This window comes from Chelonia mydas, chromosome 1 (genome assembly GCF_015237465.2).
Source record: "Chelonia mydas isolate rCheMyd1 chromosome 1, rCheMyd1.pri.v2, whole genome shotgun sequence".
In the NCBI taxonomy this organism is placed as follows: Eukaryota; Metazoa; Chordata; order Testudines; family Cheloniidae; genus Chelonia; species Chelonia mydas.
Window position 1 is genome coordinate 170,407,251 of NC_057849.1, and position 24,128 is coordinate 170,431,378.

A 24,128-nucleotide genomic window follows, 5' to 3' on the forward strand; every position below is an offset into this window, starting at 1 on the left:
ACACAAACCACAGACACCGCCATTCCTCCATGTACATAGTCTGAAATCTCAGCCTATTCTAGCCATCTCCTCCAATTCCATTCATAGCAGTCCGTACATCTCTTCTGACAACAGAGAATCCTGCAGGTGGTTGTCATCAACCCTTTAACTGACCCATGTGAAGAACAGTATAATGCAGTGGTGGGCAATCTGCAGCTGCCGCTTCCCACGGCTCCCATTGGCCGGGAACGGTGAATCGCGGCCACTGGGAGCTGTGGGCGGCTGTGCAAATGTAAACAAACTGTCTCGTGGCCCGCCAGCGGATTACCCTGATGGGCCACGTCTGACCCATGGGCCTCAGCGTGCACACCACTGGTATAAGGAATATAAAAAATGCTGATTGAAACTCAGGGCCTGGCTTGCCTCCTTCCATGGAAATATACACAGAGGAAGGACATAAAATCTGTGAGGATCTCCTTGCTGGTTATCTCAAATGCTCTCATGGAATAAACAAGGTTCTGTCAAACCACATGAATCCCAGGATTGTCAGGAGGCCACTTTAATTAACTGAGGTTGTATGAATGAGTGAGGTGTGAAAGAGTTCTGTCCCCACTGAGTGGCTGACCCACAGACAAAACAAGATACCTGCTTCTGCTACCAGCTAAAGGCATTCCCTCTCAGCTCAAATGGTTTAGGCTTCTCTGCCTCCCAACTGCCAGACAGTTGCCATGAGCACCCATCATAAATATAAAGGGAAGGGTAACAACCTTCCTGTATACCGTACTATAAAATCCCTCCTGGCCAGAGGCAGAATATCCTTTTACCTGTAAAGGGTTAAGAAGCTCAGGTAACCTGGCTGGCACCTGACCCAAAGGACTAATAAGGAAACAAGATACTTTCAAATAGGAGGGAGGGGAAGGGTTTTGGTCTGTTTGTTCTGTGTGCTTGCCTGACACAGATCAAGGAAGCAAGCAATCCAACTCCATTAGAATCAGTAAGTACTAGCAAGGGAATGTGTTACCTTATTTTTGTTTTGGCTTGAGATTTTCTCTGTGCTGAGAGGAAGGTGTATTCCTGGTTTTCCTTTCTCCAACTTTAAAGTTTGACACAGAGGCGGAATCCTCTGTGTTTTTTTAACCTGATTGCCCTGTAAGATTATCTTCCATTCTAATTTTACAGAGGTGCTTCTTTTACCTTTTTTCTTTCTAATAAAGTTCTGTTTCTTTTAGAATTTGATTGGGTTTTCTTTTTGTGTCCTAAAAAAAACCCAAGGTTGGTCTGTGCTCATCTTGTTTATTCTCAAGGCTGTTATGAAAGGTGATATACTGAAAGGACTCCCTGTTCTCAGTCAGATTTTTCTTAACTCCCAGCTTTTAAATCTGAACTCCCATTTGGCATTCAGATTTCTACTTAATTTGGAGAATCAAAGAATAATAAATTATAGGGCTGGAAAAGAGCTACTCTGTCATCTAATGTACAGTCCAGTTTCCCGGAGACCTGAAATGTAGCCTGTAACAATGTTCTCTTACTCCCCATTGCTGGATTAGAACTGAGGTTTGCAGTTTGGCAAGCATTAACCTTCAGTACATCTACAAAGTAGCTGCCTTCCAGGGACGTGGATTGTTAAGAATATAGGTATAAAAGGGTACTAGAAAATGGACACTGAAGTAAAGTGTTTTTTACATGCACAACTTCAATATCAATTCATGGCAAGTACCAACAACTGAGGGTGACATCTAAGTGACTGGCCCTAAAGAAGCTAAGGCATTTGAAGAATGTGAACTGTTGGCAGAGAGGACAATAAAAATGAAGAAGGATGCTAATTTTTTTATTGCTTGATGTCCATCTGTCAGTCCTTTGTATCGAAGGACTTCTTTTTTTCTTGGGACTAAGCCTAAAGTGATTCTTTAAGTGGCAAAGTGATTTAAGAAGAGGAGAGGAAAAAATGGGGTTTCATGTGCATCTGCCAAATGTCTAAGGAATATAAAACTTTCCCAGGTACTTAGAAGGTAGAAAGGATTTTTAAAAGTAGAAAATATAATTTCTATTATAGTCAGTGAAGTGAATGTTGGCACTGAAACAATTTATTTGAAACTATTATATAGTGAAATTTATATAGTGAATGAGAGGTGCTAGCCTAGCCTGATGGAAGTACTCCACCAATGAAGTGTACATCAACCTTGACCTGGAAGGACAGAGAATTTTTCCTCATCAATAAACTGTGGACAAAATTGATAGCATTTAGAAAACTAACTACCTGATTTGAACACACACAATTATGAGGGCATTTATTTATGAATGCACAATTGAAAGTAATATATATATAAAAACCCCAAAAGAGAGTGTGTGTGTGTGTGTGTGTATGTATCTGTTTCTCTCTCTTGTCTTGTGCTGGCTTTTTGAATAAAAACACTTTTCTTTTCTTTTTAACTTTCAATGTAAATGGCCATTCTCTCTCCCTGAATACTGCTGACTAATATTTTAAAATGTTCACACTAATTACTTCAGAGAACTGAAATAGACAGGACATACTTTTTACAAAGTTTTCTGTCAGAGCTGGTTAAGGGAAGTGGCTTTGATGTACTTTTAATTTTTGGAAAAAGTTGGAGAAAAGAAGTTACCCTTTGACCTAGAAAATAGGACAATAATAAGTTTGCATAACCTTCTGCTTTCTCCAGTTCACAAGTGCCCCTCCAAGGAACATTGCTTTCTATTTCAATGGGCAAAATAAATCTATTTCCATGGGCAAAAGAAAGGGAAGCTATCACAGCAGAGAAGGCATTAAAAACAAGTTCAGCAGCATCTGATTTATGTGGGCTGTATTCCTGGTCTGACTGCCCCTTGAAGAGAGATGTTCCATCTCCTTCATTCTCAAACAATTCAAACAAAGTGAAAGTGACTCACTGACTGTGGGTGAGAAAAAAATGTGTTGTCTGAGAGGCACCACATAACAGTTCTTTGTCTTCCACTTGCAGTAGAAGAGGGGAGATTCTTCAGGTTATGAGCAGCCCTAAGTGGAATGGGGGATAGCATCCTGACAGGATTAAGATGAGGAGGCAGCAGAGATGGAGTAGGGAACTGACTTGGGGGTGAAAGAAATGAAGTGGCTACCCCTCAAAAATCAATGAGATGGTTTTGATCTCCCAGATCTGATTTTAGCATTGCATTGCCAGAGCAGATGGGATCTTTCCAGGCTTGACACCACACCCACCCTTGTGCTGCTAGGATTTAGAGAGGGAAAGGGGCTGTTTCTCTTGCACTGTCTCAGTGTATGAATAGAGGGTTAGTCATTTAAAATTGGATTTGACAATACTACACTAGCTCCTGGAAATGGACAGGATGATGTAGTAGATCTCCTTTTTCAAACTTCTATAATAGCTTGAATGTTATCACCAGCTACATTCTGAGTTGTGGTTAAACTCTAAATTTGAGTCCACATCCTTGTAGCTCAAATTAAACCAATGTCATTCATATGGGTACAAATGGGGGAAGAAACACACGCCACACTAAGGAAAGAACAGGTTAACGAATATTTAGATAAGATAGATGTATTGAAGTTTGTAGACCCTGACAAATTCACCCAAGGCTACTTAAAAGACTAGCTGAAGCAATTTTGGAACCATTAGTGATTATCTTCTAGAAATCATGGAGGACAAATTAGGTTCTAGAGGACTGGAGAAGGACAAACATAGTACTATCTTTAAAAAGGGGAACAAAGAAGCCCTGAGGAATTATAGGCCAGTCAGCCAAACTTCCATACCTGGAAAAATACTGGAACAAATTATTCAACAATCAATTTGTAAGCAGCAGTAGGCCCCTAGAATATGATAGGGTGGTAAGTAATAGCCAACATGGATTTGTCTAGAACAAATCAAGTCAAACCAATCTAATTTCCTTTCTTGAGAGATTTACTGGCTTAGTGGATGTGGGAAGGGAAGAAAACATGATTTACCTTGATTTTAGTATACATGACTGTCTCATAAACAAACTAGGGAAATGTGGTCTAAATGACATTACTATAAGGTGGGTGCACAACTGGTTGAAAAACTATACAAAGAGCAGTTATCAACAATTTGCTGTCTAACTGGGAGGATGTATCAATTGGGGTTGCACAAGAGAGTCAGTCCTGGATTGATGCTATTCATTATTTTCATGAATGACTTGGATAATGGAGTGGAGAATACGCTTATTAAATATGTGAATGACACCAACCTAGGTGGGGTTTGCAAGCACTTTGGAGGGCAGGGTGAAAATTTAAAATTGATCTGAAATCAACAAAATTAAATTCTATAAAGACAAGTTTCACTTAGGAAGGAAAAATCAAATTTAAAAATGCAAAATGGTGGCGAGGCGGTAGTACTACAGAAAAAAGATCTGGGATTTATAAAAGATCTGGGTAACAAACTGAGTATGAGCCAACAGTGTAATGAAGTTGCAAAAAGGCTAATATCATTCCGGAGTGTATTAACAGGAACATCATACGTAAAACATGGGGAGTAACTGCACCTCCTTACTCAGAACTGGTGAGAGTTCAGCTGAAGTACTGTGTCCATTTCTGGCTGCCATGCTTTTAGAAAGAAATTAACAAATTGGAGATAGCCCAGTGGAGAGCATCAAAAATGATAAAAGCTTTAGAGTACCTGACCTATGAGAAAAGGTTTAAAAAAAGGGTCTATTCTGTCTAAAGAAAAGATGACACGGGGGCGGGGGAGAGCGTCTCATAGGTTTGATCACCCCTTTAAAGGGAATTTGGGCCCAGGCTACCCATGACAAACCAATTTAAGGTGAATGAGCCCATCTAGGCTGTGAATTGAATAATGAGCATCTGGGCCTGCTAAAATGCCCTCAGGGCTCAGTTGCAGGGAGTTGTTCATAGAGGGAGTAGGTCTTTTAAGGGAGAGGTGCTCTAAAGGTATGTCTACACAGAAAAGAAAAACCCACAGCTGACCTATGCCAGCCAACTCAGGCATGAGGGGCTCAGGCTGCAGGGCTGTTTCATTACTGTGTAGACTTCCAGGCTCAGGCTGAAGCCCAGGCTCTGGGACCCTGGGATCCCACAGTGTCCGATAGCTCAGACTGCAGCCCGAGCTTGGAAGACTACAGAGCAATGAAACAGCCCTGCAGCATGAGCCCCTCAAGCCTGAGTTGGCTGGCATGGGTCAGCTGTGGGTTTTTCTTTTCTGTGTAGACATACCCTTAGACAACCACAGACCCTAAGGGGAGAGACTACAGGACAGAAAGGCCATGATAGAGAAACACAGGTCTCATGGCGGAGCACTGTGCAACCCCTAAGCCCAAGGGAAGAGACTTTATTTCAAGCTTATCTGAATTTAACAGCGTAGAACCCCAGAAGGGGAATTTGTTTTTTTGCCCTTTTGGACTGTGTGCAGGTTTTAAGGGGACCTGACAGAAGGAAAACTGAGGCAGGCAATGCCAGTAGCACCATACTCAGCAATCAGGGCATGCTACAAGGCAGACATACCCTAAAACAGGGGAGACCTGATAACAGTCTTTAGTTAAGGGCTGTTACAAGCAGGATGATCAACTATTCTCCATGTCCACTGATGGAGGACAAGACATAATCGACAATCTGCAGCAAAGCAGATTTGGGTTAGTTATAAGGAATTTTTTTCTAATATAAGGATAGTTAAACTTACAAGGGAGATTGTGGAATCCCCATCACTGGGGGTTTTAAAGAACTGGTTAGACAAATATGTGCCGGGGTGGTCTAGGTTTACTTGGTCCTGCTTCAGCACGGGGAGATGGTCTGGAATAGATGACCTTTCGAGATTCCTTCCAGCCCTACATTTCCATGAGTCTATAATCCATAAATTATTCTTTTCTTCACTTTTTATACCCGTGTTTAATAAAAATACATGCAGACAACTAAAAGTTACTGAATTTTTTGTTGGAATATATTAACTCTGTAATGTAGTATTACAAGTCAGAGTGTATACACAAGTAATATATGTTACTGTTTACTCCCACAGTATAATCCACTTTGTTCTATTTATATACACAGTATGATCTACTGCATTGTATTAGCATCAGGTCAGGTTCTGTTCTATTATGTGAAATACATAAATCAAGGTCATTTAAAATGTAGCTGAGCCATAACTATCATCCCCAATGTCAGAGTTCTCCTTGTTCATCTTTTACAGTTCAGTTTGTGACTAACAAACAATGAAAGGGACCATGAGTTCCATAATCCATTTTTATTAAAATTAGAATCTTTCTGTCATATCTAAAAATGATAATTAACCACCATTATTGTATGATGTATAATCACCATTATTAAGATAGGTCATTTGTTCTGAATGGGACTTAAATTCCCCCCCTTGTGCTGAAGGCTAGCACAAGGGCTATGCACCATCAAGTCTCACTTAAACTCTCAAAATAGGGTTTCAGAGGAATGTAAGTGGCGTATAGGCCTTCTACAGGCCTCTGCACTGGGGTGAATTTCATTATCTGTGAACAAGCAGTTGCTTGTATTGCTTCTGAGGAAGAAGAGGTCTTAGTCCAATTCCTACTGGCTAGCTATTACGAATACAAATGGAATTAATTGGCACTGTTACAGGCTATTTCAGTAGAGAAGGTAGGACTGAATGAAGAGAGAAAAGTAACTTTACCTCACCTGCAGAGAGAATTTCACTCCAGGAATTACAGGGCAACATGAGAGGCATTACAGGGCAACATGGGGCAGTTTGAATTGGTAGAGCCTGCGTTGTACCTCTTCTGTAGAGTAATGAAAGATCCACTCTCCTGCTCTCTCAGTCTCATGTTTCATAAGCAGGATGGGGCAGATTTTCAAAAGGCATACATGGGAGATAGTTCCCAACTCCTATTGGCTGACAATGGTATTTAAGTCTCTTTTGTAGCTTTGAAAATCTCCCCCTAAGTTCACACAGTATACTTTAAAAAAGAAAAGAAATGAAATGAAAAAAAAATATTGTTACATGCTGTGATTTTTTTTCTTCATTTTTTAAAAGAGATGTTCTGAGCAAACATAGTGAGCTAAATGCTCCTTTTAGCTACACTGGTACAATTCCATGGAAGTCATAGGACATTCACCACAGTGAATTAGTGAAGTGAGTGGAGTTGCACCACTGACACTGTGGAGAGAATTTGTTCCAGTTTGTGATCTCAGAGACTTCATTTCAGAAAATACACACACTTCTATTTTCACTCTGGAAAGTAAGTGTTTGATTTATGGTACTTTCTTCAGCAATCTTCTTTTGCTTTTCAAGCTGACTTGGGGACAGACAGATCGCACTGTGACAACTCAAATCGGACTGCATCACTTCTGCTCTACCATGTTAAATTTCAGAGGAGAGTATAATGTGACAAACAACCTGAGACATTGTCACAAAAAGATGGAACTCAGTAGATCACAAAATTATTGTTTTCCCAAAACTTATTTTTTTAAAATAAAGGTCCCAAATAAAAATGTATCCTTAGAGTTACCATGATGGATGCCATTTTTTAAAATGTTATTTATTCACTATAAGATGTTACAATTTGCCCGTTGTTGGGATAGTGTTGTGCTGCCCTGTAGCAGACCAGGAGGGAGATTGTGGTTCAGGCAATCACAATCTTTGCACTAGCCTCCCTTCTGCTCTGGGAACTAAGCTGTACTGGGTCTATATCAGACACAGTGTATATTCTCCAGTATACCTGCATAGCCATGCCGCTGGAGACACTGGGCATAGAACTAAGGCTCTGCCAACTTCCTGTCCCTTCCCATACACTTGCAAAAAAATAGAATCTAACAGCACTGTGGAAACTGCTTCTCCTCCCATGATGCTAGCCAGCACAATAGGGGCAGAAGGATATGAATTCCACCTGCTTACATTGCTGTGCTTTTTGTGCTTACAGTGCTTTTTGGACCCTGATTCAACCCAACAGAAGGTATACTTGACTGAGTTCAATTGAACTATTCATAATGTTAAAAATGCACATAAATGTCCGTAAGGACTGAGACCTTAAATTGTAAACTCTTCAGGAAAGAGTGTTTTTCTTTTTGCAATGCTTAGAAGAATCTGACCCCACTTGTGATTGAAGCCTCTAGATATTATTTTCAAATAAATAAATAATAAAAATAGAAATCATGAGATCTGAAGGGTTGGTCCTTAAGTATCTTTTCCGCCAGGTAGAATGAAAATATTTGGGGATGAAAATTTAATACTTTCGTTTTATACCAATGTGATAAAAATACATATATTTAATTAATGGACTGATTGACTTTCATAATCTTCCTTATAGTTGATTTAAGAGGCTACAGCGGTGATAGACATCATAGTAATTAAAGATGTTTATGTGACTGACCTTCCACCCCATAAGGCTTTATGGAAATATGCTTATGAATGTATGTCTGACATAACTGGAATATGTTTTATGCTACATATGCCATGTAACATATCTCTGTAAAGGTTATGATATACTGAATCTATTCCTCCTATTTGTATGCATGTATCATTTTTGTATTCAAAGTTATGAATATTGGCTGTGTACTTGCTTGACTTTAAGTAGCCTTAGTAAAGCATTTGATCAGCTTCTTGAGAAAGGAATGTGCAAGTTAAGTGCCCAATCAAAAAACACTTAATGGACAATGGATCTTGGAAGGCTCCAGTTCATATAAGAAGTCTACTTGAAGATGTTCAAGGTAGCATGTGAACCATGGCTGTTACCTGTAAGTTCTGAGTCATGCATGGACATGTGACTTGCCCATGTGACTCCAAAACTGGGATTCTACACAGGGGGAGGGCGGGAGGGGTGTCCATCCCCAAGAGAAAGTCTATTTAAATCCCTGGGAGACCCTTCCATTTTGTCTTCAGCTGGCTCAAGAGATAGCCTCTCTACCCTCAAGGATACCTGAAAGAAACTGGAACAAAGGACAGTAACCACAGGGGGTGTGAATGATGGCTGGACCCAGACTAGAAGGAGACTAGTCTGTAAAAGGAAGCTTACTGGAACACCTCTAAGGGTCAGGTTTTATCTGTATTCAGTTTTCTTACTGTATTAGGCATAGGCTTGCCTATTTTATTTTATTTTGCTTGGTAATTCACTTTGTTCTGTCTGTTACTACTTGGAACCACTTAAATCCTACTTTTTGAATTTAATAAAATCACTTTTTACTTATTAATTAACCAAGAGTATGTATTAATACCGGGGGAGGGGGAGATGACAAACAGCCGTGCATATCTCTCTATCAGTATTATAGAGGGCAAACAATTTATGAGTTTATCCTGTATAAGCCTTATACAGGGTAAACTGGATTTATTTGAGATTTGGACCCCATTGGGAGCTAGGCATCTAAGTGTCAGAGATAGGAATACTTTTTAAGCTGCTTTCAGTTAAGCCTGCAATTTGTGGGACATGGTCCAGACCTGGGTCTGTGTCTGTAGGTGGCAAGTGTGTCTGGCACAACCAGGCAGGGTTCTGGAGTCCCAAGGTGCCAGGGATGGCAGGGGCAGAAGTAGTCTTGGAACATCAGTTGGCAGCCCCAAGGGGGTTTCTGTGATCCAACCCGTCACAGTTTATGTGAGTATAGTTGTACTATTAAGGGTCTGCACTTTTGAAACTATCCTCTCTCATTAATGTTTCAATGAGCTACATTTGAAATAGCAGAAAGTGTGCTTCAAATGAACCCATACATAATATGCTAGTTATTGATGCTTCTGGTAAAATTAATTCATGCTGGGCATTTGGGATGGGCAACTTGCTTGCTTGCTTCACTAGCTTGAGGAGTAATTTGCTCCAGTGGGCAAGATTTTCCCGGAGAGCTATCAGTCCCACACCTCTTCCCTGGCTATATCCTGTCCCTGGCATTGCTCCCACATATATGGAATCTTGGGGGTAGGGCAGGGAGTAGAATTCTAATGACAGAATTTATACTGATTTCAGAAAAAAGCCATGCTCCTACACCAGGGATTGGCAACCTTTGGCATGTAAGCCCCCTGGCGGGCCGGGCCGGTTTGTTTACCTGCTGCATCCGCAGGTTCAGCCGATTGCATCTCCCATTGGCCGAGGTTCATTGCCCCAGGCCAATGGGGGCTGCGGGAAGTGGTGTGGACCGAGGGATGTGCTGGCCGCCACTTCCCACAGCCCCCATTGGCCTGGAGCGGTGAACCGCGGCTGCATGCCAAAGGTTGCCGATCCCTGTCCTACACAGTTTTAATATGGTGATGAATAACAAATACTATGCAATTTAATAGATTTTATTCCTTTGAGCAATAAACCAATAAAACACAGCTTGGAGTTATCAAGTCACAATCATTAAAGAAAGCATTAGCTATATTTGGGTCAAAAATAAAAAAGTCTTCCAGGGAAATTGATAAGTCATCATTACAATATGGAGATTGTCCAGTAAATCCCTCAAGAAAGAATGGGATACACTGTTTCCTGGGCCTCAAAAAGGTACGAATCATTATTGCAATGTGCTGAAGGGTCAGTGTGGCCTTTATTCACTTCAGAGTCTTATGCGCCGATTGTTATTTCATCAAATCTTATTCTTTTTATAGGCTTTAAATGTCTTCATTTTTCTGTCCTCCTCTGCTAGCTTGCCTCTAGCAGTGTTAGGTAAAGTGGACTTGCTCTGAAGAGAAGTGTGACTATTTTCCCCAGGTATCACAATTTTAGAAAATATTCTGAATAACTTGCATGTGCATAGTGTAACACATTCCACCCAGGAGTATGGAAACACTTAGAAGCATAAATTAATTTAGCCTGACAGGGTCTTTGTGAGGAAAATACTATCCCCTGTGGCAAATACGACAATATTCTCGGCAACCCTTATTGAATTAAACTTAATTCAATGAGGATTAACTTAAGTATTTTAGGAGTTCACTCTATTAAAATGCAAATGTTTATGTTCTATTGAGGGATTGTGAGTAGTCCTTAGGAACTAAAAATAGTGTAGACTGGTTAAGCAAGTTCACTCAGGGGGAAGACAGTTGCAGTAGCCATCATGACATCAAAAAATTTACAGTTGGAGAATCTGAGGTTTAAGAGGATAAGTAATCAAGGTCACAGTGGAAGGATGGCAGAGCCAGAGCCTGTTCCAGACATTTGTTGCTTCTTCTCTGTCTGGAGATTGTAAACTCTTCAGGACAGTGATCATTTCTTACTAAGGGTTTGTACCACACAGTGGGACTCTAACCAGGTTTTGCCATTGGGTTAGTGTAATAATACTATACTAATTCATGCCTAGTACTGTATTTCTAGTTCTTCCATGCTGTGTTGGATAATATATGTAGTAAAGCTGGTTGAATTTAAAAAAAAAAAAAAAACATTTTCAACAAAACAGTGCTTTTGACTAAACAGAAATTGTCTAATTCATTCAGGTGCTGATACCCCCACAAAGCATTTGTTCTTGACAACAGAAAAGACACAAACCCCCAACATTCTGTGAAATTTCAATGAAAAAAAAAATTAGCTTGTTTTGAAATTTCACCAAAAAATTAAAATACATTGTTTCTTTTGCTATCTGAAGCTGGACTTCGAGGGAGGGAGGTGGATGGTGAGAAGTAGCCCTGGGAGGCAGTCTTGAGGTATACTATGAATCCTGACATTGTTTGCCTCTCATAAGGCTCTGGGTTGGAGCCCAGTGGAGTGGGAGGGCCTGGGCTCTCCTGCCAAACACCCTTGCTATGTAGGGACATAAACCTCACTTCCACTCATCCCAGAAGGAAAGAGAAGATAGAGATGCTGCAAGCCTTATGGCTAGGCCAAGCCACCTATGTGGGCCAGGAGATAGACTGAAGGTCCTTCCCTATCAGAAGGATGCAGGGCCCTCTAGAATTTGTTGGACACTGCTACTCCAACAGGTGGGTAGTGCAACAACGTTGGTCTGACTGGAGGGCTGAGATGCCACCTATCAAAAGCTGGACTGTCCCAGTACTGGAGGAGTAGCCAGCAGGATGCACCAGAGATTGAATGAGGGTTACTGGGGGCCAATGACCTAACCACTAGATCATACCACCAGTAAGCCACACTTCCTGTCACAAGTCCAGATGTACAGTATTGTATCTCCCTTCTTTCTGATTGTGGTTTTATTTAAAATAATATATCATTCAATATTCTATAACAACATTTTTGGACTAGTATTGGTAATATATTAATAAACTGTCTAGCCCTCTACAACAAAAAGAATAAACGATATACTTCATTTTTAACACATACACATAATAATGCCTTAAGCATGGGTGCTTCAGTGTATTTTCCACAAACCCCACAACTAGAAAAAAAAAGTCATAATGTGTTCTAGATTTTAACAGCATTCATTTAATAAGTTCTTATCCCCCTTCACGTCAATATGTCTAATTTCCCCAGCTTCTAGCTACGCTTAACTAAATTTAAATTCTTCAGTGCCAACTTGATGGCTAGTAATGCCAAAAGAGTGATGTTTAACAGCTTTCCCTCAATATGAAGAAATTCCCTTGTGCTTATAGTGAAGTAAGATTCCTCTTTATTACCCTATTAATTAACCTTCCCTTGTATCAAGGGAAAAAAGCTTATTCACCTCTCCTGACAGTGAGATAATTTCATTCGTAGTTTTCTAGTAGGACTCTGAAAAACTCAGAGTAAAAATGAGTTATGGCTGGAAACATGTCAAATGAAGTAAAATTGCATTTTTAAACCATTTGGTAACAGTATATTTCAACTTGTTTTAAAGTTATATTTCACAAAATAAATATTCAACAATATTTTCAGACAAAGAAGAAAAATAGTGCCTATTTTTCTCACCTTTTTCTTTGTATTTAAGGAACCATTGCTTATAGAAATAAGGTCCTGAGATGAGGATTTGGAATGAGGAATGAATTGCAATGAGGTTCACAGAACTCTTAGGATCAGGGCCTTAGGTGGTTCCTTTGCAGGCTTTTGCAAGGGCAATGTACTCTGAGATAGCAGGGGGAGTCCTTTTCTCGAGCACGACAACTGGGCAAGTGACATCGATAATGGCTCCTCGATTCCCGTTCCCTTCTTTCCCCTCTCACCATACACACTGACTGCAGCTGTACATGAGAGCCATCAGAATAGTTACATTTGTTTGAAAGGGTCTGAGCATGTGCAAAACTTAATATTAGCATGTGTTATACAATGAGATGTTACATTGTATACTATGAATTTCTTTTACAAATAATACAAAACATACACAAATCTTAACAGGTCCATTGACTCTATAAAGGGAGGACAGTACCTATAGCATCTCAATAACATATCTCTATATATAGATGGATATTTTAAAATCACAAAAAATAAGTGGAGAAGCAGGATATAGAAGACTTAAATCCATAAATAGAAAAGAACGTAAGTGATCAAGAGATATCTTTGTCCTTACATCATCCTATTGTCCCCTGTTATTGCAGGTGTTTCAAAAGAATAGACAACATTATTGTCCTCCTTTATAACAATATCTATGCACAATATGGAGTTATTTATTCATGTAACTTTTTTTTTTTAATCTTCAGGAACTTAATGTCATACTGTCACTGTTGTAACACTGTGTCATTGCTGATGAGATTTATCTTGACATATCTCAAAACAAAGTGCTCTAATAGTGAACTGTACTGTGACACCAAAGTAATGGTATATTGCTCCAAACAAAGGCTCCCATCGGATAAATTGATCTGCACATGTGCAGGAGCCTGCCCGAAGAGATCACCTGCAGGATGAGGAACAAAACAAATGGGACTAGTTGCAGTAGTAAGTGCCATGTTCATTAGCAAGTGTTTGCAGGACTGAGCTCTCAGAAGTACTGCAATATTTGGAAGAAGGTACTTGCCAGTGCAAAAGTAAAAATTCTGCAGCACATCTGTGCCATGTCCCTGTGTATGTCACTAACAAGCTACCTATCTACCTAAAATACTAAAAACTACTTTTTCAAATGAGATGTTTAAGAACAGCATTTAGATCATGATATCCTTGTTTTCTTGAAATGTCTTAATCAAGTAATATTATGTTCCAGTAATGAACACACTCTATTTCTTTTATTGCTTAAAGCAATGGTCCAAGTCAATCAATCCAGTGCTATGTTTAAAGCTACTTTTATTGATAAATAAAGAATGATTGTCTGGCACGCTAATATTTGTGGTAGTGCCAAGTCTTCTCCCACTGCAAAGGAAATACCCCCTTCTCCCTGCTAGTGATTAGCAATATAGTCTGGCAACACATATTTATTTGCAGGTGGCCAATTAGCCATGTAACAAACCAGTCAAAGCAATAATTGAGCTATTTTCTGCTGTGAGTAAATAAGGGAGTCATTAGAAGTGTATTTGCTTATGTATACCCACAAAGAGCCAGATTGTGTTTAGCACAGGTGGGCATATGGGGGAGGGTGCAAGTCTCTGCTTTTTGTGCCACCTGAGCAGTAGCTGGCCACAATTAGCCCTGCATTACTCTAAGCACAGCGTCTGTTCCCTTCCAGCATGTCTTGGACCTCAAATGGTGAGAAAGGGACAGAGATTAGGTTGGCCCATGGTCCTGCTTACCTTTCATCAGCTAATAGTTCAGTCGGCTTGATCTCTCTCAGGCACAGCACTTTCTGGAGCTCCCCAGGAGAAAGTGTGAAGCTGTAAACCACTCTGTGATGAGTGTATAACTGCTACTGTTTAGCCCAAAGGGTAATCTCCAGGTGTGACAAATGTAATAGAACTCCTGATCCTGCAAGCACTTATGCACATGGTTAACTTTACTATTGAAATCAAGGAATTACTCAGGGTAATATAGGAAGCATGCACATGAGTATTTGCAGGATTGGTGCCCAAATTTGACTACCAGGTGGGCCTAAATGATTTGTGTGCTCAAATGTACATTAGCCAAGTGGCAGAAACAATACCTATGACCTGATCTTCTAAAACCCTACTCATATGAGTAGTTCTTATTCATGTGGATAGATCCCACTGGATTTGCATGTAAGGGATTATTGAACCAAGACCACATAATGAAAATCCCAGATGGCACCATAGCTCCCTCAAGATTCCCTCAGGCTGTTATTTTAACAGCCTGTACATAAGAATTTTTTAAGATTAAATTTCCTTCAGTGTGTTATGCTTCAGAAAAAGTCTTGAATATTATATAAACAATCAAGTCACTATGAATTATTGTCTCTGATTTCTGGGGTCTCTAAGTTCTCCTCACCTTAGGGTGCATTGTTTCATTCTTTCATTGGAGTAAACCTATATCATTTCCGACTGTGTAGTTAAAAACACAAGCATTATCACGCTGTTCAAATAAAAGGATAAACTCAATGATGTTTGAATGCCCTAAATGTAACTTTACTTTCCCAGCATAAAAACTGATTTTTTTGTAAACCCAGTTACATTTCCCTTTATGTGCTTTTGGAGGATAGCAGTCAATTAAATGCAACTTAATCTGCATGATCTATGAAGCAATCTTAATTTTGCTTTCTGACTTGAAACAAGTTCTGTTTCATTAGTGAAGGGCATGAGACTCTTGTAAATGAGTAACTTCAATAACTTTTACCTAGCCCATTGTTACCAGGTGCTGATCCTACAGGGAAAGGGGTTTTGCTGACTCTCTGCTGCAGCTGACTAGTTACCTCATCTGGACATATCCTGAGCACATCACACCTGTGCTCTGTTCTACACTGGCTTCCCATAGAATTTCTAATCAAGTTCAAGGTCTCTGCCTTTATGTTCAAAGTGTTTCATGGCCTGGGCCCAGGATATCTAAAAGACTGCCTAAAGCTCCAGGATGTAAATTGTGGTCAACAACTCCACTTTTCTGGCACAATGGACCTCTCAACAGTAAGAGTAAAGCGGGTCTGTCTGGGAGACAAACGTTTCTCTGGGGAGCAGTCTGAGACTGTGAAAGAAACTCCCACAGTAGCTAAGGACCATCATAAACCTAGTGCAGGGCATATTTCTTTGGCCTTGCCTTCTCTCATATATATACACACCACAACTGGTGTATTTATTTACTAATTAAATAATAAAAAGCCCTACCAAACCAAGACACTTCACTGCACGCACTTCTCCCTTTCGTGAAAGGATGAGAGAACAACTGTGATAAATGTGTAGTCACATTGCTAATGCAATTCTGGAAGGTGCTCAGCTACTATGGTGATGAGTGTGGTATTAAAACCCTATATAGAATACAAGAAAGGTGGGAGTAACCCTCAGGCAACGTGTGTATGTGTGGACAGATATGTAATTTGTGGGATAGCTGGTCCTGACAGAAAGAACTGTAGAAGATCGTTAAAGGAACGCTCCTGCAGTGCGGCTCGGAGCCTTCCTCATAACCATGACTTTTCTTCTTTCTGCTGGCACTGCCTGCTGCTACATTCATCCCCTCCCTCTTTCTAGTTCCTGATCCACTACTCCCTGAAGTCAATGGAATTGACCTTGTTGTGCCTGAAATCAAGCCCCTGTAGACATAGGGAAGGAAAGGAGCAGCTTCTGTAACTTAGAGTGTCTTGCTTCTCTTCCTTTCCTCCCCCCTCCCTCCAATGGACACATGCAGGCAGAACCATCACATCATATATGGAGGCTTGCCACTCACATTGGGAACATTTCATATTTAAATGCCTAACAGATTTAAGGACCTTTTTACCCAGCTGGCCTCCCCTTCTATGGTCATCTTGGCAGCTATGTTTCTACTGTTGGTCTTTATGGTGCACATGAGGGGTGATTGCCAACTCACAGATCTTGGCTCTGCAGAGAACTGTTACTTGCAGCCTGTCTCATCACTTTCTTTCCAAGTTTCAGATCATGATGTGGGACAGGTCTTTGGCCTGGCTCTCCTGTCCCCAAGCCCTCTGTTGGGGATATTAGTATCCCCCTGTGCCATTGACTTTTTTAGTTGTTTTGCTGTAAGTGCAGGAGTCAGAGAGTGAACAACTGACTCATTTGAGGATAGTGTGTGGTATAGAGGGGGAAAGTATTGCAATTTGATGATATAAAGGGTGCCCAGAAGAAACTGTACTGGATTCTTTGTAAACTTATAATAAATACAATTTCCTGCTGTGATCAGACTGTGATCCTGGACGAATCCAAATAAATCAGAAACAACTATTTGTCCTGGCTGATTGATCAGAGGCTTTTTTTTTTTTTTTACAGAACCTTTTTGCACAAGTTACAGACGGCACTATGTTTGAAAACAGTCTCCTAGAATATGTGCTGATTCATCCTAGGACAAAATAAAAATCTCTTGCATTTTTCTGTGCCAAGGTAACTGCTGTGAATTCATATCTCATGCAAACAAACCACTTGCTTTTCTTTCTTTTTAAAAAGCATCTCTAGTTCAGGTGGGGATCTAGACCTGAATCAATAGCAATAGCTGCATTACCAATTATGAGTTACCCACACAAAGATCACAATATTGGCTTAAAATCAGGAGATTAAAAAAGACTTTTTTATTTGACTTTCAGTTTGCATCTTTATGGTTCACTTTTTCCAGCTTTCTCTATGATGATGGCTAGAAACTTTGATTTAAAAAAAAGTAAGCTGAGAGTCTGATGTAATCATGTGACTTCAAGAACTTGCTGTGACACTTCCCAGAGGTATCCAGTGTTTTGAGGCACCTCACTAGCACCTGCCCTTAGCATGAGGAAGTCTTGTCTGTCTCTGATGTGGATCAGCTCTGTGAATACACAAGCTTCTGGCAACACAAGCTCTGCCTTCCAGGCCTCACTGTCTCTCTATTGGTTAGTGATAAGCACCCTCCCCCCGCCTCCTCCCCAAGTCCTTTGAGTGTCCTTCTGGAGTGCTCAGTCCTGGTTCCATTGAACACTCACAAAATGCTCAGACCTGCTACTCCCAAAGGGATAGTGCACACCGGTTTGTAAGATTCAGTTCAGGATCACCACTTTACTTAAAGATAAAGATATAGTGAAAACAGGAATAACTTTAGTATCACAGAACAAAGATTCAAGTGCTAGAGAGAGTGAGAATATTGGAAACAAATGGTTACATATAAAACAAACTCATGTCATGCTTTTTAAAGATTAAATTTAACTAACAAGGCATTCACCTATTTCCTATAGGATAGCTTACCCCAAATTCTTTCCTCTGCATTTTCAGCAAGTTTGGTAGAGACCCCTTCTCATAAGATCAAGGCCACTGGCAGCTGTTCCTCATGGTCTGAAGGAATGCTAGTGTGTGTGTGTGCACCTCTGAACCCCTTACACCGCCCCCAGAGTTCATTGTTCTCCCAGAGTCTTCCCCTGCTGGTTCACTTCTTCCTCTAAAATTTCCTTTCTTTGAAGATTTCACAATCCTTCATTAGATTGGATCAGACTGTAGATAGAGGCTCATTGTGAATCATACAATACTTAATTTACATGGATAGATAAACATTTGTTGTCTGAAAGAAAACCTAATTTTCTCCTTTCTGATGACCTGTCCCTAGTCACAGACCTTCAGAACATAGTCAGTATGTAAATGTAACTCCTTACACAATATCTGTGTATACATTTTGCAATTACTAGAGCCACCAGCGTGACACAGACTTCCGCTAGAGACCTTACATAATATCTTGTTGAGCCCAGGAGATACCTATACCCTATGTACCCTTGCATCCTGTACAGGCCCTCCGACAGCAATTCCGGGCACCAGGTCAGAATAGTCAATGACCTTCCGAGAAAGGGATGGCTGAGGTTTAAGACGCTACTTTTTAACCTATTGATAACACATTAGAACCCTCTATGTGTAAGTTGTGGTGTTGATTAATCTAATTAACTCCCCCCTCCGCCAGTTACAGCACCAGTATTAAACAAATTGTGAGCCCAAATATAAGATGTATAATTTTCTGTTTTTAATTATAAATTTAAATTAAATAAAGACATTATGGAATGAACTTAATAAATATATAAAACATTTAAAGAAGCACAAAGTAAGAAAACACCTAACATATCAAGTAGGCGAATTAAACACTTAATCATGATTCATGTGTAATCTAAAGAAAAGAAACAGATATACAAGATGTAACTGAATATGACCAACAAAGTTAAAATATGCAATACAATACTTGCACAGCTGGTGCAGTGGGACATCGACACCCAGAGCAATGAGGAGAGGGCAGACATGGTGCGCCACATATATCGGGAGGTCTCTGAAAAGGCAGCCAAGGGCAAAGCAGAGGGAAAACCCATCCCTTGTTTGCTGACTGAGCAATGGAGGTGACCCCTCATCCTGCACTCATGAGAGTGGCTCGAAAGCCAGTGTGAGCGGCAGCAAAGTGGGGACTAACCCCAGCTGCCTCTTGGCAAATTTAGGGCTGCTCCATTGGATGGCTGAACTTGTTGGCTTGTGTTTGGCAAGGAGTTGCAACCTTGCAGGAGGAAATCTGGTAGCGCAGAGGGTGCTTGTTCCTCCTTAAAATCTCCCTGTCCTCAGCCTTGTAGCTGGGGAGCCAACACTGCAAGCACAGCAGCCCTTGAGCAGCCAAAGAAGGCAGCAAGCTCTGCGGTTCCCAGGCTGCTGTTGCTGATGCTCTGCCAAACTGCCAAACCAGCAGGGTGCAGCAGCGCGTAGAGTCATCGCGGATAGTTCTCTGAAGACATCCACACAGTGTGCAGCGGCAGTCAAAAAAGCAAATGGGATGTTAGGAATCATTAAAATAGGGATAGAGAATATCTTATTGTCCTTATATAAATCCATGGTACGCCCACATCTTGAATACTGCATACAGATGTGGTCCCCTCGTCTCAAAAAAGACAGACTGGCATTAGAAAAGGTTCAGAAAAGGCAACTAAAATGATTAGGGGGTTGGAATGGGATGCATATGAGGAGAGATTAAAGAGGCTAGGACTTTTCAGCTTGGAAAAGAGGAGACTAAGGGGGGGATATGATAGAGATATAGAAAATCATGAGTGGTGTGGAGAAAGTGAATAAGGAAAAGTTATTTACTTGTTCCCTTAATATAAGAATCAGCATAAGAACCAATATAAGGGCCAGCAAATGAAATTAATGAGCAGCAGGTTTAAAACAAATAAAAGGAAGTTCTTCTTCACACAGCGCACAGTCAGCCTGTGAAACTCCTTGCCTGAGGAGGTTGTGAAGGCTAGGACTAGAACAGGGTTTAAAAGAGAACTGGATAAATTCATGGAGGTTACGTCCATTAATGGCTATTAGCCAGGATGGGTAAGGAATGGTGACCCTAGCCTCTGTTTGTCAGAGGGTAGAGATAGATGGCAGGAGAGAGATCACTTGATCATTACCTATTAGGTTCACTCACTCTGGGGCACTTGGCATTGGCCACTGTTGGTAGACAGGATCCTGGGCTGGATGAAACTTTGGTCTGAGTATGGCCGCTCTTATGTAAACTGTTACTGTCACAATGCGGGATGGCACTCAGTACAGAATAGCAGCAGTGGAAAACTGGATTTCTTTTCTTTTTTTAATCTTAATTTTAAATAAAAAAAAATAGGACTCTCCCATCCACCCGGCCCCTTTTAAAAAACTGGGTCCCTAGGCAATTGGCCTCTTTGCCTCCCCCACCGCATCAGCAGGCCTGATCCTCTGGCAGTTGGCATTCAGATGTTCTTGGGTTATACTGGGCTTTAAGAAAAACACCAAGGGACAAATCCTCAGTTGATGTAAATTACCATAGCTCTGCTGACTTCGGTGTCTGCCCCCAAACGTGAGATTTGTGCTAAAATCATGATAACTCACAACACTGGAATAGAGCCGTATCTTAAAGAACATCATAAGGTTCCATAGTTGGCATAACACGTTCTATTCAGAATAGCGAATTGGACAAATTACTGCTCTCAAATGGAGCATGTGGAATGCTGTGTAACTCGCACACCTCCTGGGTGTGGTGCTCTGTCCCCTCTAGTGGCAGCAAGACCACTTAGAGATTAATGAGTCTGCTACAGCTTTAGCTAATAGCCATGTGGCTTTTAGCTCATGCATTTAGCTTCAAAGGTCTTATATTTGATCCCGCCCACCGACGAACGGGGTCTGACAGGATTGCAAGTGAGAAGGCTGTCGCTGACTCATTAATCTCTAAGTGGTCTCAGTGCCACTACATGGGACAGAATACCACACCCAGGAGGTGTGTGGGTTACAGTTGCATCAGTGTAATATCTCACTTGTTTGAATGCAATGATTTTTATATTGCCTTAATATCTATACATGTGGTCTTACAAGATTTGAGACTTAATATTGAGAAAGCAACTTGAGAGCTGACCTTCTGCTCCAATCCTGCAACTGGCTCCACATGTGTACAGGAATCCGCATACACAGAACCTTTTGCAAGACAGGGGCTTAGCTGGTAAGCTTCAGTGGTGTTAGGAAATAGCTCACTATGATCAGATGTGTTCATCACCACCCAGGGATCGTGTAATATTTCTTAGTGTGAATGTAAAAAAGGGTGGACTAGCATAAACTGATCTGTGAGGATCACCTTGATGAATCTGTGATGGAGTAATCAAAAATGTCCATTTCTTTTCACATTTCTATTATTAGTTCTGTCAGAGTTTAAAGTTAATTGGCACAAATAAGGTCCTGTTTTGAAATACTTGAAATAAATCAACAAAGTCACTTTCCCGGAATAAGGTAGTTGTACCATGGTGATTTGGGAAATGTGATTGTTACTGCTTTGATGTGTTTAAAATTTATGCATAGTTTGTTAATCTACATTCAATGTGTTCTCACATTTTTTCCAGTAGTTGATGCTGGCGTAACAAATAAGTTAAAAAAAAATAGAAGGCTTAAATCTGTTTCTTTAGTTAAGCAACATCACTTCTAGGACTTCATGAGACAATTAAAAGAATGGAACAGACCCTTTCTACTCTTTCTCACAAGAATTTGAGCACTTCTGACAAACTGCAGACTTTTGCATAGCTAGCCCTAAATTCCATAAACAAACAAATCATCTCCTACTTTTAAGAACACTGGAAGAGTGAGCTTTGCAAACATAGCTAGCTATACAGTTCACCCACACTCCCCACCTCAACCTAATATCTTCTGATGTAATTCATTTTAAACTAACGAGGGGGGGGGGGAGAGTACAAGCTCCACATACTGTAAAACAAGCAACCTCATAACCTGATTTTGTTTCAACATCCCTCATTAACCTAATTTAGTCCCTCTCTGCTTCATATCGTAGCTAATCTAGGCTCCAACCTGCAAAGATTTACACACATGCTTAACTATACAGTGACAGTAATTCCATTGCATAAATCTATGTGCAATGGAGCACTAGCCTGGAAGATCACTCAGACAAGGTCCATGTCTGTATTAGCTTTTTAAGCGCCATAGCTACCTGGCATGCCATGTGCAAATATTATAGTAAAAATAAGAAGGAACAGAGTGACCAGACTATCACTCCACAGAAAAATGCAAAAGAGAAAATATATAACATTATTCTGAACTTCATGGTGTTTCTTTTTGAGATAAATATTGTGCATCATCATCCAAGGCTTCTGAGAGCCCTACTTCTACTACGAGGAAGAATGTCAGAAATCCTTCTTTAAGCTGAATCTCAAAACTTTCTCTTGTTACACAACTTTTCTTTTAGGTTTCTGCTTTGCCGGGGAGATGAAGGTTAACACAGTACTCCTAATGATGAAATCTCCCTGGACCAGCTGTGTGGTGTGGGAGATACACATCAGAGCACCAACTAGCACCAACTGACACTAAATAGCAATCCCATCACTCATTTTCAGAATTTCTAATTTACTGTTTTATGTAGGGCAGGTTCATGAACAAGAATCTATTAACATTGTTAGGAATGGTAAATGTGCTGATATGATCATAAGGTGTCTGAATTAATTGCATATTTTGATCTGTAACCCAAAATGTGATCCATGTTTTAAGAATATACAACTGAAAATCCAGCTGGGAAAATACTATGGAAATTTGCAGTAACAGTGGTCTGAAGCAACTTTAGTTTTGCTATAGTAACTTCTTGTACATTCACAAACCATAGCAATATATAGCCATGACTTATTATATTAAACACAATTTGTACTACATACAAAATTTGGGCAAAATCTATAGCTGATGTAAATCAACATAGATCCATTGAAGGAAATTGAGCTACACCAATTTGCATTAGTTGACAATTTGTCCATTGCATTTTAAGTCCATTATGGTGCATAATTCTAAGTTATTAATTTGTATTATGTCCAAAATATTTCCAAGCAAATTCTGTTTTATTTTTTCCATAATACTTTTCCATCTGTTTACTGTTCAAATGTTTCATTTTCTTCATCCTGCAGAACTCAGAGATTGGAGAGGGATAGTATGAAATAGACTTGCTTTGTTGGGTTTTATTTAATATTTTGAACTCTTTTACTGCTGGGACTCAGACAAAGGCCTAAGAAAAAAAATGCAATGGGGACTTTTGATACCAATGTTATATCTCAAATATTAGTAAGAATACAAAGAAGGCAGTTGTTCAACTAAGATAGGTAGGTACACTTAAGCAGATGTATTTAGACCATCACATGGGTCTTGTGTAAACAAATAAAATAAAAGGAAGGGAAAAACATCTGGATAACAGTTAAAGAGGGACTATCAAAGCTATCTTTACAAATACTGCGAATAACAAAGGTTCCGATTCTTCTATGCTTAATCATAATGAGTAATATTTTATTCCTTGAGTGGTCCCACTGAAATTTATCAGTGGTCACATAACATGGTGCTACTCAATGTGAATAAGGGTGGAAGAATTGTGGCGAAGACATAGTGAAGTCTTCTGTGATAAGTGTGGGGATGCTCCTTCATAATTATAATTATTAATAGTGTAGCTGTATCTATCACTAAAATGGTCTTTGATTTCTGTGTATGGGGAAAGGTATTTCCCAGTAGGAATAGCAAAGCTGAGGGCAAAATAAACACCTTAAACATATGTGTTGTTAAGAGACAATGCCAGAATCAGTAGTTTTAATTAATCTGCTTCCCTCGTTAGCACCCAAACCATTTTGAACATTTTTCAGAATGGCAGCCGTGTTAGTCTGTATCCGCAAAAAGAAAAGGAGTAATTGTGGCACCTTAAAGACTAACAAATTTATTTGAGCATAAGCTTTCGTTAGCTACAGCTCACTTCATCGGACGGATTGTGTTCCAAGGCAACTAGACACAGGCTATGTTTTCACTGCAGAGGTACCTCAACGTACGTACAGTGAAGTTACTCCTCTCAAGTTAGCCTAGATCGAGTGGGAGTGGCCACACTGCAAA

The 24,128-nt window shown here is 40.2% G+C and overlaps 1 long non-coding RNA gene across 1 annotated transcript in view; it reads right to left on the reverse strand.

The window, feature by feature from the left end:
* The window catches only part of LOC122464103, a 76,485-nt gene extending 61,921 nt beyond the window's left edge, over nt 1-14,564 (reverse strand). The window contains exon 1 of the long non-coding RNA XR_006287980.1: nt 14,469-14,564. This is a non-coding gene — a long non-coding RNA (uncharacterized LOC122464103). The remainder of the gene's footprint in view (nt 1-14,468) is intronic.
* Nucleotides 14,565-24,128: the final 9,564 nt, after the last annotated feature.